Raw genomic sequence first — 7,639 nt, 5'->3', positions numbered from 1 at the left:
TTTCTTATTTTGTTGTGGTCATATTCAATTTTTTGAAACTAAAGCTCAAGTAGTTGAACTTTCAACTTCGTGCCTAACATTTGTCTCTAATCGATCTAATCAATATAGATTTTAATTTTATGGTTGTTGGTATCTTGAACTTTTTATTGTACCTAGCACATGCATAAGAGTTATAAGAAATGTTGAATAGGTCAAGCACCTATTTGATACAAAATAAAGAATAAGAAATTTATTAGACACAAAACTGAAAGTCTAAGGAACGATTAGGGATTTGTAAAAGTTTATGAGCTTTATAAACCCTAGGAACATATACTATACATAATTGAAAGTTGACTTTTCTTCTTTTGAGGAAGTCGCCAAACATAGAATTTCTGAGTTACCGAAATGTTTGTTGGTATAGGTAATAGATATCAATTTCTTAAATGGTCTTTCTAACCATACTTTCATATCCTCAAGATCTCTCTATTGGACATGATCTCGATTCATTCATATATGTACCTATTCTAAACTCGACCGTTATAATCTTCTTCCGAAAGATCTGTTCTTTGCTTATTTATTCATATAAGGCTTGTTAGATTTATCTAATTTATATTATATACAACTCACGTACTTAATTATTTATGAACAACTATGTTTTATTTAAATTTTTGTATGTTTCTATGATTTATTTGAATTTAAACACTACCTTTGAATAAAAGTTTGATTTATGCTAGAAACATACTTACATATTTAGAATCATGTTTTTGTATTCTTTATTTCCCTTTTGTCCATCTCAAAAATAGTAAAATTAGTTGATGATTATCGTATCAAATTGGGTACCTGAAACATCTTAACTATATAAGTTAGATGTTTTTCCTATGTTATTCTTTGCCGATCTTCGAGCTAAAACGTTAAAATAAACAGTTTTTGAAATTATTTAAGGACTTGAAAGTAATCAAAACGAGTATTAAGATGCGGGATTTGATCATTTCTTTAGGCATTAGAACTAACATGAAACCTTACCTGTCTACTTCAATATAATCTAATTTTAATGGAGCTTCCCTTTCTGCCATGAACAAAACTTACTCTAAATGCTTCCTTAGTCTATTTCATGACTACCATCATGTTACTATAACTATGAAAAACAACTTCAAATGTTGTTAAAAATTAGTTATACAAGTTGTCTTTAAATACATTTGTAAACTTCTTGTACATACATGAGAGAAAAAAGATTGATAGATCTAGATAGCTAAAAATTACTCATCTTGTAATAGTTGTTGTAGCTCCCTGATTAAGAAATCATCAGCTTCTCCGTGGATGTATGCTCCCTTTGGCGCCTAACCACATAAATTTTTTTGGTGTTCTTCTTCTTCCCTTCGTCTTCTTTATCTTCTGATTGTTTACTTCAGCACCTCCATCGTCTAAACGAAATTCGGCAGCACCTCCCTCTGGTTTTCCCTTTTTTCTCTTTCGTTTTTCTTCCGCAAGAAAGAAAAGAATAGGGTTAGTGCTTGAAGTAAATCGTGACCATTAAAGTGTAGGGTGATGATCAATCTTCACAAAGATTGTGCTTTTAGCACATGGTTTTTTTTAGCTCAAATCCCATCAGTGGTTTTGGTTTTTTTTCGGGCCACGCTTTCAACTTAAGCCCAAATAACTTTTTTTTCAATCAGGAATTGTATTCAAGCTCATCAAGCTCAACAAGTGGTATCAGAGCTTGCAAGAAAACTTCAAGATTAGTCAAGATTCTAAAGAAACAAAAATATTGGAGCTTTCGAAATGAAACAGACAGAGAAATGGCAGTAGCAAGAGATGATATTGAAAAGTTTGATGGGATAGGAGACTTTGACTTGTGGAAAGCCAAGATCAAAGCCATTTTGGGGTAACAAAAGGATCATAAGGCACTTGAAGATCCAGTCAGGCTACATACTACTGCAATAAGAGAAGAAAAGGAGAACATGGAGCTAATTGCTCATGGCACACTTGTTCTTAATTTGTCAGACAATATTTTAAGACAAGTGATCGACCATGAAACAACATTCAACATGTGGAGTAAGCTGAATGAGCTCTATGAGACAAAGAATCTGCCCAACAAGCTTTTCCTAAGGGAAATGAGTTATTTGAAATTATTGACAGAAGACTTAGATGACTTCAAAAGGATTACTGCTAAATTTAAGACTCAAGGAAAAGAGATTGGGGTAGATAATGAAGCTTTTGTGCTTTTAAACTCACTTCTAGATTCATATAAGGATGTCAAGACTTCACTAAAGTATGGTAGAGACTCTCTAACTACTGATATTATCATTTTAGCCCTTAAAATCAGAGAGATGGAACTCCTAACCAACAAGGAAGATAAGCCCAGTGTTGAGGGTTTATTTGTCAAGGGAAAGTCTAAACAAAATAATAAGGACAAGGGGAAACAAAGCTCAATAGAAGAGGGCAAAGAGAAAACTAAGGTTAGATGTAAATATTGCAAAAAGTTTGGACATCTAATCAAGGACTGTAAAATATTGAAGTGGAAAAATGAGCAGAAGAACAAGCAACCATAGCCTTAAAAGAAAGTCCAACAAAATCAGTCAGGTGAAGCCTCGGTTTTTGAGGATTCTTACTTCTATTCAGATGCCCTAGCTACATCAAATTTGAAGGCAGATGAAGAATAAGAACCTAGATTGGGTTCTAGACTCAGGGTGTTCTTTTTACATGTCACCCCACAAGGACTGGCTCAACATTTATAGAGAATTGGATGGAGGCTCAGTTTACATGGGTAATAATAACTCATGTCTAGTGGTTGGTATTGGTTTTGTATCACCCAAACTTGAAGAGGGATAAGTCAAACTATTGAGAAATGTCAGACATGTACCTAAGTTGAAGAGAAATTTGATTTCACTAGGCATGCTTGATTTAATTGGCTGTGAATAAAGAGGAAAGGAAGGCTATTGTGAAGATTTGAAGAACAACAAGCCTATTTTTAGAGGGGTCAAGATAAATAGTGTCTATGTTGTTCAAGGAGTACAGAAAATGAATTCAACTTTGTTATAATTCAGAAGCAGCCTACTAAAGGAGATCTTTGGCACAAAAGACTCTCACATATTAGGTCTACAAGCTCTTGCTAATCAGAGAATTTTACTTAAGAGAATTCATCAAAGCCTATCTTTCTGTGAACACTGCGTGATAGGTAAGGCTACAACGCTGAGTTTTGTAAATGCTCAGCATACAACCAAGGCCATCCTTGATTATATGCATTCGGACCTATGGGTTCCCTCACCTTTCCAATCTTTGAGTGGAGCTAGGTACTTCTTAACCTTTGTGGATGATTATTCTAGAAAATGTTGGATATATTTCCTAAAATCTAAGGACTTAGTGTTTGATAAGTTCAAAGAATGGAGGACTATTGTTACAAAAATGTTTAACATTCAAATTAAGTATCTAAGAGCTGACAATGGGCTTTAGTTCTGTGCAGAAGATTTTAATGTTTTTTGTAGACAACATGAAATTACTAGACACAAGATTGTTAGGTATACACCTTAGCAAAATGGGGTGGCAGAGAGATTGAATAGAACTGTTATGGAAAGAGTAAGAAGCCTACTGTCAGATGCAATTCTCCCTGAGAAATTTTGGGCTGAGGCAACATCTTATACTATCTATACCCTAAATAGAAGCCCTCAGCATCTCTTAAAATTCTAACTCTTGAAGAAAAGTGGACCAAACAACCTCCAAACTTAAATAATCTAAGGTTGTTTGGTTGCACTGGATTTTTCCATTAGAACAAGGGAAAATTAGTTGCCCGAGCTGTGAAAGGTATGTTTTTGGGTTTCACAGAAGAAGTAAAGGGATATAAAATATGGCACCCTACAGAGAAGAGATGTATTACAAGTAGAGATGTTATTTTCAGGGAGGCTGAGATGTTTATGCAAGGATCTACATATAATGTTACAACACCTCAAAGGAAGAATGATACAATTGAGGTGGAGCAAGTTCTCAACCTTAGCTTTGATCCTTCAAGCTCATAATCACTTTTTGATCAACTACCTCATCTTGAAGAAGAAGTAGAAGATGATATTTCTGATCCAGAGCAAGAAGAACCAGATTTGAGGGGGTACAGCCTAGCTAGAGATAGGCAAGGAAGAACTATTGTGCCACCTTCAAGATATGATGACTACTTAGCTCTAAATGCTTCATATCTATATAATGAACCAGAACTCTCAAAATTTGAAGAAGTGGTGAGTTGTTCTAAAGCTAAGTTATGGATTGAAGCAATGAATGAAGAAGTTGATTCACTAGTCAGAAATAACACTTGGAAGTTGACACTTTTGCCCATAGATTGCAAACCAATTGCATCCAAATGGGTATACAAATTCAAGGAGGGATTTCCTAATGATCACAGGACCTAGTTATAAAGCTAGGTGGGTAGCAAGGGATTTACTCAAAGACCAGGTGTTTATTTCAATGAAATATTTTCTCCAGTTGTCAAGCAAACTTCTATCGAACTCTTACCGTCTATTATGGCTCAGAATGATCTAGAGCTGGTGCAACTTGATGTTAACACAACTTTGCTATATGGTTTTCTAGAAGAAGTTATCTACATGAGCCAACCTAAGGGGTATGAGGTCAGAGGGAAAGAAGATCATGTTTGCCTACTTAAAAGGTCTATCTATGGCCTTAAACAGTCCCTTAGGCACCGGAACAGTAGATTTAGTGACTTTATGCAAAAGAATGGTTTTATTAAGAGTTCCTATGATAGCTGTGTTTACATAAACACTGACATCTACACTCATCCTATCTATTTGTTACTCTATATGGATGATATGCTATTATCAGGAACAACTGTGCAAGAATTAAATAAAGTCAAAGATCTACTCAAGTCAAAATTTGAAATGAAAGACATGGGCAATGCAAAGAGAATACTAGGCATTGATATAATCAGAAACAGAAAATCAAACATTCTCAGCATTGATCAGTCACAATATTGTTAGAAATTGCTCAAGAAATATCATATGACAGAGGCTAGATCAGTTTGTACTCCTATTGCTAATCATTTCAAACTCTCAGTAGAGAATTCACCTCAAGAATCTGACATTGAACATCTGAAGGTAATGTCAACTATTCCCTATTCCCAAGTTGTAGGAAGCCTAATGTATCTAATGGTGTCTACATGGCCGGATATTGCTTATGCTACTGGTCTGTTAGGTAGATATATGGCTAATCCGGGTAAGAGGAACTGGGAGGCAAATAAGTGGATAATGAGGTACCTTAAAGGCACTACAAGTACTAAACTAATGTATCAACAGCTATCAGACAGAGGACCAGAACTAATTAGGTATGTTGAATCTGACTATGTTGGAGACCTAGACAAAAGAAGATCTTTATTAGGCTATATCTTCCTATATGAATGGTGTGTTCTAATTTGGAAGACTACATTGCAATTAGTAATAGCCCTTTCTACTACTGAGGCAAAGTTTATTGCTCTTTCAAAAGAAGTAAAAGAGGGTTTATGGCTAAATGGTCTCCTAAATGATTTCAGGATCAAACAGAATACAGTAAAAATATTTTGCGAGAATCAGAGTCCCATACATTTATCAAAGCATCCATAGTATCATAATAGAACAAAGCATATAGATGTAAAATACTATTTCATTCAAGAACAGGTTGAAGGAAAGCAAATAGAAGTGTTGAAAGTACATACCTCAAAGAATGCCTCCGACATATTGACAAAGACTGTCACTCAGCTCAAACTTCAAAAATGCCTCGATATCATAGGGTTTGAGCTGAGAGACAAAGGTTAAAAGAAGAAGAGATTCAGTACAGAGAAACTGAAGAAATAACTTGAAGTTTTCTTTCAAGGTGGAGATTGTTATTACAAGCTATGAAAAACAACTTCAAAGGTTGTTAAAAATTAGTTATACAAGTTGTCTTTAAATACATCTGTAAACTTCTTGTACATACATGAGAGAAAAAAGATTGAGAGTTCTAGATAGCTAAAGATTACTCATCTTGTAATAGTTGTTGTAGTTCCTCGATCAAGAATTCTCCGTGGATGTAGGCTCCCTTTGGCTGAACCACATAAAATTTCTTGGTGTTCTTCTTCTTCCCTTCATATTCTTTATCTTCTGATTGTTTACTTCAGCACCTCCATCGTCTAGATGAAATTCGGCAGTACCTCCCTCTGGTTTTCCCTCTTTTCTCTTTCGTTTTTCTACTGCAAGAAAGAAAAGAATAAGGTTAGTCATTAAAGTTTCTTTAATTCCCTTAGTGCTTGAAGTGAATCGTGACCATCAAAGTGTATGGTAAAGATCAATCTTAACCAGGATTGTGCTTTTAGCACATAGTTTTATTTTAGCTCAAATCCCATTAGTGGTTTTGGTTTTTTTTCGGACCAGGCTTTCAACTTAAGCCCATATAACTTTGTTTTCAATCAGCAATTGTATTCAAGCCCATCAAGCCCAACATATCATACACAAAATTTGTTAATTGTATTGTATATAAGTCGGTTACATGGAATTCTGTACAATATTTTTGTATTTTATTGACACAAATTTTGGGTCACCATAGTCACATATACTAAAGGGAACCGATCGACACCTTTTAGTACCAAACCGACTTGACAATTTTCTTTGTTATTTTGGGCCCAAAACCGATGTAGACCGACTGTATATCAACCTTTGTTTGAACCGATTATTTTGACTAATATAATGATGACGATCTCTATATTTAGATGACAATATAGAATAACGATGCCATTGGACAAATGCAATATAATCATAAACTTACCAGGCCTGAAACTCGTTCATATACTTTCCGAAATGAAGTGTATGTCAACAAACAACTGGAGCATCACCAAATTAAATCAATGGCAAAGAAACAATGACAAAATTAAATTCTGACTAATTTGTGTTGATAGGGAAAAAGCTTTTAAGCATAGGAGTCTAGAATTTGCTCACCTGAAATGAAAGAGATGGAAGCATTTCTTTGAAAGAAAAGAAATGGAAGTTTGGAGAGAAAACTTGGTGATATATTTCATTAATGCAGACACTTTTTTTTCACTCCTCTGTTGTATCTGTACATAAACTAAAACGTATATTGTGTAACAACCACACAGATATGATATTTATGACAAAGTCACATGGTCATGCCCCATAACCCACATCTCAATCTACACTATCTTTACCATTTTAAAGTGGGAATTTTGGCCCACCATGTCAATTTCTCTCCTTTCAAACAACCATTATTTTTTACTTTTTACTCCAACCAATCAGCTTGTACCACATCTTATCTTTAGTAACTATTGGATAGTTTTGAAAGTGGGGATTTTGCCCCCACTGGGTACATTATTCCCTTTGCATCAGTTGAGATTATAAACTGCAGTGAATATTGGTTAGTTAATTAGTAAGTTTAGTTAATGTTAGAAAAAATGGTGGAGGACAAATATGAAAAATGAGAGATATATTTTCCATTCAACTAAGCATGCTTTTATATAGGCTTACAAAAATAACCATAGGAATGTCAATGGTTTAAAGCGATAAATATCATCAAATGCTCATAACTCACATAACTCCTATAACTCAAAAATCACTATTGATTACAAAAAACTAAAAGTCACAAAACCCAAAAGTCACACTGTGAACCCTGAACCCTAATTTCTCTATTTGAGTATGTTCCCTAT

The 7,639-nt window shown here is 34.5% G+C and overlaps 1 long non-coding RNA gene across 1 annotated transcript; it reads right to left on the bottom strand.

The window, feature by feature from the left end:
• Window positions 1–1,134: 1,134 nt before the first annotated feature.
• Window positions 1,135–7,111, bottom strand: LOC120087737 (uncharacterized). Its single transcript, XR_005484667.2, has 4 exons — window positions 6,918–7,111; window positions 6,748–6,802; window positions 5,663–6,175; window positions 1,135–1,457 (listed from the first exon to the last, which is right to left on the bottom strand). It is a non-coding gene; the product is annotated as an uncharacterized LOC120087737 (long non-coding RNA).
• Window positions 7,112–7,639: the final 528 nt, after the last annotated feature.

Source organism: Benincasa hispida, chromosome 10 (assembly GCF_027475165.1).
Source record: "Benincasa hispida cultivar pf3 chromosome 10, pf3_genome.v1.1, whole genome shotgun sequence".
NCBI classification, from domain to species: domain Eukaryota; kingdom Viridiplantae; phylum Streptophyta; class Magnoliopsida; order Cucurbitales; family Cucurbitaceae; genus Benincasa; species Benincasa hispida.
Note: the sequence above shows the minus strand (reverse complement) of the source record. Positions and strands in the feature narration are given on the sequence as shown.